Raw genomic sequence first — 8,092 nt, 5'->3', positions numbered from 1 at the left:
GAACTAAAACGAGGCGGGCACCACTTCTAAGGTTCTAAGATAGTCGCAGGAAGACCCCTAAGGCTAGATCCTAACTCCTACGAGGAATACTAGACCTCACGAAAATTGAGGTCAACAAGCATATATGATCCTACATAGTTAACTTGATAAGTTAAAAACCGTTAGTAAAACATAAGACATTTTGTTTCCAACCACTTATATAGAGTTGAACCTCTTTCATAATTTTATTCATGCAATTACAGTTAAATTTAGAAAAATATATGGTAATACCAAGAGGTCCACAAGGACGGTGGGTTTTCCTTGAAAGTCAAGAAGGACTTAAACATAATCTGTGATGCTCATTCATAGTATTAGTGAAGCAAATTGTGCACTTAAAGGGATTTGATTGAAGGTTAAAGGCCTTGTAAAAGGATTTAAGTGTGAGAGCAAAGTAATTAGTCTCTTAAATATTTCTCTTTCCAAAGAGCAGAAGATCATTTGCACGAATGAGATGAGCAATATCACCATTAGTATTTCCTGAATTATGTTGCTCTCTGTTGTGTTCCAAATGTCAATAAAATGTATTGAAGATAACTGTAAGGATATAAAGAGGAGGGGGCAGCTTTGCCTTAAAACAAATAAAGAAGAGAGGAATACATGTAATTCAGTGTTAATAATAATAAAGAATTAAACACGTGCAACAAAATCTTCAATCCAATCTATGAATTTGATAGAAAACAACTTATTATCCAACATATCATAAATAATATCTATGCTAATAGAATCAAAAGCTTTTTCATGTTTTATATAAGACAAAATAGACAAAACCAAACGGTCCATAATACAGATTTCCAACAAGTGACAAATGTACCTCCCTCAACTTCTTCATGGCTCTGTATACTCAGACCATTCCATTGTTAACTCTAATGACTTGTCCATTAAACAACTCCCCCGCATCCGAACAAAGAAAACCTACGACTTGCGCAATATCTTCCGGCACACCAAGCCTCCCCATAAGATTATTTTCCGCCGCTATCTTCGCATCCTCCTCTGTCTTCCCTGAAAAAAACATATCCGACGCCATTGGCCCCGGTGCAACACAGTTGGCTGTGATTCTCTTTACCGTAAGTTCCTTTGCTATAGTCTTCACCATGGCCTCTGCCGCCTTTGAAACCATGTAAACCCCATACCCTGGTCGATTTGTCGCCACCAGCGACGACGAGAGAGCAATGATCCTTCCGCCACCACCCCGTACCACTCGATTGGCGGCTTCTTAAAGCACAAAGAAGGCGCCGCGTGCATTGACTGACATAATTGAGTAAAATATAGCGAGATGGGTGGAGATGGAGTGGTTGTTGGGGATCGAAGATGGCAGCGGAGTGCACGACGATGTGTGGGGGGGATTTGAAGGATTGTTCGGTGAGATCGAAGACTGAGCGGACAACAACAAGATAGGAGACATCAGCGCGGATGGTAATGGCGCGGGGATGGAGGCTGAGGAAGAAGAATTGGTTTCTGCAGCCAGGCAATTGGCTTCGACGGAGCTGGAAGAGAAGACTAGGGAGATGGAGGAGCCTAGGGAGGCCAGGTGGAAGGCGGTGGCGCGGTTGATGCCGCGGGTGGCGCCGGTCACGATGGCCATACGACCATTCAAGGGGAGAGATATGCCTGCTTTTGCAACTTTTTACTTAACACATTTAAGGTTTGGTTGGGGACAAAAGTGACGGGTAATGGATTGTTTTCTGCTCGAACACTTATTTATAGGTGTACAAGCGGACTTTATTGAATTTGAATTATATTGATTGAATTAATAAAAATAATACAGTTAAAATATAATCAAATTTATATGTGCAGAATTCGTAAAGTACAATGTGTAGGTCAATTTTTTTTGAAATTATATATTATAAATTTAATCAAATATAAAAGGTATATAAATTTTTTTATTTTAAAGATAGTGTGTTCTAAATATGAAAACCGAGACCGAATATATTTCATTCGTCGAATAGTTTACATAATTGTACTAGATACCACGAACATTACACCTTTCCGAAAGATAAGTGTATACCTCGACGATGGACCCAATCTCGCAAACTAAGAGATTTGTGGCATCTGTTTGGTCTGCAAACCTCTTATGTATGACCGACAAGTTCCCCTACTTAATATAAATGTTAGGTAGGGTTTATATTACCTAGGTTTCTAATTCTCTATAGAGACAAACTCCTATAGTTAATTACATCTTAAATAACCAGAGTCACTAAAGAAAACTTTCGATTAAGATCAGATGTTTCATCTTCAAGAAATCAAAGTTGAGTTTTCACGATTACGTATAGAAAAGTCAAAAGAAAAGGCTCAATTCGGAACAGTTACTTTCGAAATCCAAGGAAGTGAAAAGTATGAGATATCGAAGATACTGAAGAAGCCTCAGTGACATCTCAAACTAACATATGGTTTAGCTTTATGTCTTTGAAAGAGAAATTATAATGTTTCAATCCTACAATTTATTAGAATTTGGGACTTATATTTTCATGACATATGCAAAATAGCCCAAGAAGATAGAAGGATTTATGTCGTACTCAACGACGACCTTGGAACCCTAAAAAAAGATTAGGACTTATATTATCACAATATACAATCATACAAAAGCCTAAAAGATAGTGTGAGGATATATGTCGTGCTAGACGAACAACCTCGAAGTTCTAAAGGGTTTAATTTGTTTAAGACTATGGAAAAATTTTGCTGAAGATCATCTTTGCTCCATGTTGTAGTCTCGACGGTCGTTTGAAAATTGTCTACCGCTCGATTGTGTCATCGAGTCGTTCCAAGAAAAGAGGAGAGGCTAGAACTATGCTTAGGACCATTCTAAGTCTTTGCTGTTATTTAGTGTGATCTTGTGCAAACTTTTTTGAATTGGTGTTTGTCATTATTGAAGAAAAAAATGAAGGATAAACGACACCGGTTAAGATCTCATGGTTCCATCATTATAGTATCACTGTTAATTTTGAATTTACTTAGTCTAAACAAGTCATTAGACTCATTTTGATCGAAATATTTTTGTTAGCAACCGTAAGTTACCTCATCTGAGAGATTCACGTAAATCCAAAAAAAAATTTATTATTATTATGTTATTATTAATTTATCGAAGCTTTAAAACATTACTTGTAATTAAAAAAAAGTTTGTTATGAAATTTTGAAAATGTGTTGAAATAAAAAAAAATAATATGTTCACTGTATGTTATAAGGTCTCAATCCTAGACATATGTTCTACATTTGCTAACCTAGAGTGCTATAAAAATATGCTAGAAGCATAGTAAAGAATAACAAAATAATAATGTTGCATGTATGGCAAAAAATATGTAATGAAGTGCAAGAGAATAATATTTCATGTATAAGAAAATATGAACGGTAAAGTGCAGTAAAAAAAAAGAAAAGGTCAGTGCATATCTGTCGACTCTGATGAAGCATAAAAAGAATTGCAACTAGGCAACACAAGTTTATATGAAATATTAAGCAAATAGTTGCAATTTAAATAAATAAAAAAAATAAACATGCATGTTTTCATAAAAAGTTAAGTGATATGCATATGGAAAATCAGAAAGGGGAATAGGAATTTAGATTGGGGATGGGCTCAACTTTAGACTTCTCATTCGTTATAATCTCACAGACAACCGAGGCATTGAAGTCAATATACCAATATTGAATAGCAGCTACGAGCAAAACACTCTAAGGTTGGGCAACTTCGAATCCCTATTACTTGAATGACAAGTGAACATGTAACAAGTAAGCCTTTCCGATCATATGTGTTATGTATCCGTAATGTAGTATTTCTGCAACATTGCAATTTCTAAATTTTCGGCAACCAGTGTTATGAAGCGATAGCTCACAAGTCATTCAAAGTTGGGGGGTTGAAGCTACCAACAACCTAAAGAAGTGAGAAGGGCAACTACTAGTCAAATATTAGTTATTAAAGAGTTTTATCTATATAAGCATGAATATTGTGTTGTACATCATTGCCCTTTAACCCCTAACCATTAACCCCAAACCATCCAACTTATAACCCGCTTGATGATCCATATAAATATCCAATTCATAGAAAGAGAAGAAAAAAAGTAGTGTCCAATTCATAATTTAAGTCGGGCCTCAAAGCTTGTCATAGGATTCATTCCTTAAGTAGGCAAATATATTCTAAAGGTATGTAAATTCTTTTGCCATTTGAATTGCGATCGCTTTGATTTATGCATAACAGAGGAATCAACAAAATAAATAACTAATTTTGCCACAACTAAGAGGATTTGCATGCATACTACTCATTTTCTATGTGCTTTTTAGATATATATATATATACATATAAAACACCTTCCTTTCATTTCTATATGGGTTGCCTGGGAAGCCTTCGCCCAAGCCATCCTCAATAGTTTCAATGCAAGGAAGAATTCCATCTTTACTTCATATAATTTGTAAGCAAATTTTGATATAGAAAAAAAATGTCAATGAAGCACACCACTCCATCCAAATGTATCCACACATCTAACACCTCAGGTTGAATATTTTACATTTATCACTTTACTTAGGCATGGAAAGATGCATTTCAACTTATAAAGTAAAAAGGCCATCCTTGATAGTTTCATTACAAGTAAAAATAAAAAAATTAAAAAAAAAAGAAATCAAAATCAATCAAAGATTCTTCATTAGTTCCCTCAACGAAAACCAAGCAATAGAATTTTAATAAAAAAAGATAATGGGGGGGATTTATATTATACCACATGTATCTTACACATTCACGTATTTAAGACCCAATCTATTCTTGTGTGCGGCGGTGTATCTTTTGTAAAAAAAAAAATGCACACAAACCACATAACTCCTATGTCATCACATTTAATACTTGAACTTAACTTTTCATATTTATACCATTTATGTCACGTCAAAGGCATCATTATTTTAACCTACAAAAGTGAAATACGTATATTCATGCATAGTTAGGAGGGCATGCACGTAAAAATTGAAGTATGAACTTGACGATATGTAAATACATACAGGATTGAGTGATATGTATGTAAATCTTCCAAACTATTAACTTGAAGATTGGTCTCTTCGAAAGGTAAGCTCAAGATCAATCATAAGTGATAAACTTTAAGATAACGTTAAGATCTGAAGCTAAGCACTTTAACAAACTTGATTTGATATGTAAAAGAGAGGAAGTTATGATGGAGGAGAAATAATATGTTCAATACATTTTAATCGTTCTGTTGGGAGATTGGTTGAAGTTCAGATGTGGAGCAAATGAAGCAGCATATAAGGATTAATCATTTAATTTGTTGATTTATTATCTTAGACACATGAGCTATTATGGTGCAGAGAATGAACTAAATTTCATGAGTGTGATTTCTATGAAGTGTCAATTGTGTTAGTGCTTAGGAAAACTTCATAGCTACATCAACTTTTGCTTTAAGGGTATACAAGATGTGTTGGGATGAATCACTTTGCTCGCTTATATGAAGCGTTAACTTTAGGTATTGGTGTATCGTTTCATAACCATGTTTTGTAACCATCTTCAACTGGTTTAAATTTAAGTGGCATTTACATACATTATACATACCACCAAATTCAAATGTCCTTGCATTTCTAAAACTTAAACTTTACTTTTTTACATATATACCACTGAAATTCATCATTACTTTATAAGTTGAAATGCATCTTTCCATGCCTAAGTAAAGTGATAAATGCAAAATATTGAACCTTAGGTGTTAGATGTGTGGATACATTTGAATGGAGTCGTATGTTTCATTGGCATTATTTTGCTATATCAAAATTTGCTTTCAAATTATATGAAGTCATTTACATTACACATTTTAAGTGCAAAATGAAAAGCATCCTTTCATCTAGAATGAGAAGATATGTTTACTGATATGAAATGATGCATATATTGAAGTAAAAGTTTGTGGCATTCTTCTGCTGTTGAAATTAGGGTATATTGGTTCTGTTCTTATTGTTTCAAAGCTTGCTTCTATAATGCTCAAGGAGTATGATTGTTTTATCTATGAAAGTTTGGAAAGTTATGCTTTAAACGTCCGCGAAGAGCTAAAATGATTATTACTCATATATACGAGGTTATGAATTCTGAAATGTTTCTATATCTGAGTTTATGATTCAGAGATATCTGAATATATAATATTTGGGGAGAGGCGCATGTATATTTGAAATTATATAGTATTTGTGGAGAGGCAATTATATATTCAGAGATATCTGGCTGCAATTATATAGTATTTGTATATTTGAATACTATAAAGAGGAGCAATTGCGATTTATAACTAAGAAGAAAAGTCTAGCAAGACGAAGGACAAATCTAGAAAGAATGAAAAGAGTGATTCATACAAAATTTTTAGGAAGAGAAGTAGTCTCTATCTTTATATATGCTCTAGAAGAAGTTATCACAATTGTGAGTGAATGGATCACACTTTTGGGACAATCTACTATAGAAGTTAGATAAAAATTGTAGATACTTTTATTTAAATGTGAGCAAAAAGTGTCTCGTCTGGCTAAGAACATAAAACTATTCTAAGTTATTGTTGAGAGTATATATATAAACATCTGCCCTAGGTAATATAAAATTAAAATATTCTTTTACCATCCAGAACTAGTAGGTCATAAGTCAGTAACTAGTGAGACTCATAATTTTCGAAGCAGCGGTGCATAGAAGAAGTTAGAAACAGAGTAGCAGCAGGTAACAGTCGAAACCCCTCCAAGTCCAAGGAAGCAAAGAAATATATTAGTTAACATAGAGAGAGGAGTACAGAAAGAAAGCCATAAAAAGTAGTATATGTTCTCAAAAGGCCCAACTGTTGTGACTAAAAGTGAGGATGCAAGGGCTAAGGCCATAATGAAAGGACTAAGACCATAAGTATAGAATCATTCATTCTAGCAAAAGAACCAAGAAAAGTGAGAGGATGGATGTAGGGACATTCTCAGTTTCCAGCAAATCCAAACTCATATGGCACGGTCAGTCACTCAAAATAAAACCAATATCAAAACCTAATATTAACTGTAAAGTTCATAATTGCAACTACAAACATACAATACCAACTACCATAAAGACTGCTAACATCATAAGTAGTTTTAATTCAATCCGATAAGCCAACGGAGATAACGGTTCCAAAGTTTCAGAAATCTAGTAAAAGATAAGCTTAATCGGTAAGAAAAAAGAAGAGCAGAACAGTGGTCGTAGGCAATGTAGCAGATTCAAACTGATGCTCCATAGGAGCAAAGAGCTCAGATTATGTACATTCTCAATAAGTCAAATAACTTATAGTATTCTGTAAAGTTATCACAAGTAACAGTATCTATTCAATATCAGTAAAATAAAAGAATGTCATAAGCATATTATGTAGAAGCAGATCTATCCAGTACTAGTCTTCATGCCATAAAGCCAATAAAAGAAAGTCAATTATGCCCATTGTTAGAGTTGCAAATTCATCATTGCGCTTATAAAAAACCCATTGACAAGCAATAGTGAGAATAAGGTTGGAGTTAGAAGGCAAGCAGATGGGAAATGCAATGGCCATAATAAGGTATAAGACACATTTAAGCTTCCAAGTTAAATAAGTAGGCCTTAGGACGCGTAACAGCTAGTAATAACATCAGGTATAGTCTCCTTAATTTTTTCATCTTTTATTTTTCTCTTTAATAAAAAATCTGATATTATGAGTAATATTTTCTCCCTGTTCAGGAACACTTTTAAAATTTCTCGAATTTCTCTCTAGCCAAATAAAGTAAGAATTGAAATGGACAACTAAGAAAAGAGCATTTCAGAAATTTTGCAGCTAAGAGTCTCAGCATAAATTTTTGTGAGCGTTTACACAATCACACTTGTTCAGGTGTATGTCATGCTGTGTTCAGTTGTACAGGATGGGCAACTGGGACGCCGCAACATGCAGCAATGCCAACGTACCCTTGCAATAGACTTTGGACTTGAAAATTTTGTTTTCTACTGCTAGTGTCTGTTGTGAAGCTTCAGATTTTTAAACAAGAGCTTATTTCAATTGTGTTTATTTATCTGCAACTGTTTTACTTTGTTTGAAGCTTTTGTTCTCCTCCACTGTTGTGAGCAAATTCAAACAAA

At 34.2% G+C, this 8,092-nt stretch overlaps 1 pseudogene; it reads right to left on the bottom strand.

Moving 5' to 3' along the window:
- Positions 1-859: 859 nt before the first annotated feature.
- On the bottom strand, positions 860-1,663 carry LOC110030518 (annotated as a pseudogene).
- Between the last annotated feature and the right edge of the window lie 6,429 nt (positions 1,664-8,092).

Source organism: Phalaenopsis equestris, unplaced genomic scaffold, assembly GCF_001263595.1.
Source record: "Phalaenopsis equestris unplaced genomic scaffold, ASM126359v1 Scaffold000732, whole genome shotgun sequence".
NCBI classification, from domain to species: Eukaryota; Viridiplantae; Streptophyta; class Magnoliopsida; order Asparagales; family Orchidaceae; genus Phalaenopsis; species Phalaenopsis equestris.
This window is presented reverse-complemented; position numbering and strand designations above follow the sequence as displayed.